Below are 1128 nucleotides of genomic sequence, written 5' to 3'. Positions count from 1 at the left end.
ACTGAATTCAAAGAAAATTTTGCTTCCAGTCACAAAACAAGAAAAATAAAAATAATAAAAGTGAGAATGTGAAACAGGTTAGCAATAACCACAAACAGGAGATTCTACAGAAAATCAAAGTGAGAAAGGAAATTATTAATATTATCGACCGTTTAGGAACTCTATGCTACGAAAGGGATGAAACCACATATAGAATAACTGGTGGAAAAGTTAGTGTGTTTTAAGATTAAATCCAAACAACAATTAGAGAAAAATATATCGAAGCTAGGCCTATATTACGAAAAATTGCTAAATCTCGAGGCAAATTGTGTCCTCCAGTATTTGATGAAGTGTTTGTGCCCCTAGCACGGATAAAACAGGATCTACAGCATCAACAGAAACTTCGGATATGTGTTTCATATTTCATCCAAGCCTACAGTCTATAAACACTAAAACAAAATACCACTACAGGGAAACTACCTACGAAGAAGTTCTTGGTAAAACTATGTAGCTGTAGTTGCCTTGGACTAACGACGTGTGATTATCAATGCTGAAAATGTGTGCCCCGACCGGGACTCGAACCCGGGATCTCCTGCTTACATGGCAGACGCTCTATCCATTTGAGCCACCGAGGACACAGATGAATACCGCGACTGCAGGTATTTATCCCTTACACGCTTCCCGTGAGACTCACATTTCCAACCGGCCACAATCCACAAACGTAATGTACGTAATAGGTGTTTGCCCATCCACTCAATACTGGCCCACACTAAGGTGACGATTCCCGTAAGATTTCGGGCAATCTGTGCGCATTCGCACAGACGAAGGTCAATGGCTGGGTAACGTTTAACCATATATATGAAGATAGTAACTGTTCTCGAAAGAACAGGCGCCACTGACGACCGGGCAGCTTCTCTAGAATACATGATAGACCGGCCTATGTGGCCGAGCGGTTCTAGGCGCTTCAGTCGGGAGCCGTGCGACCGCTACGGTCGCAGGTTCAAATCCTGCCTCGAGTATGGATGTGTGTGATGTCCTTAGGTTAGTTAGGTTTAAGTCGTTCTAAGTTCTAGAGGACTGATGACCTCAATTGTTAAGTCCCATAGTGTTCAGAGCCATTTGAACCATCAGTCCCTGTGCTTACACACT

At 42.8% G+C, this 1128-nt stretch overlaps 1 non-coding gene across 1 annotated transcript; it reads right to left on the bottom strand.

Annotated features, from left to right (window-relative positions):
• Positions 1-540: 540 nt before the first annotated feature.
• Positions 541-614, bottom strand: Trnat-ugu (transfer RNA threonine (anticodon UGU)). Its single transcript has one exon. It is a non-coding gene; the product is annotated as a tRNA-Thr (tRNA).
• Positions 615-1128: the final 514 nt, after the last annotated feature.

Source organism: Schistocerca gregaria, chromosome 3 (assembly GCF_023897955.1).
Source record: "Schistocerca gregaria isolate iqSchGreg1 chromosome 3, iqSchGreg1.2, whole genome shotgun sequence".
Lineage (NCBI taxonomy): Eukaryota > Metazoa > Arthropoda > Insecta > Orthoptera > Acrididae > Schistocerca > Schistocerca gregaria.
The sequence above is the reverse complement of the archived record's forward strand: the minus strand, read 5'-3'. Positions and strand labels throughout refer to the sequence as shown.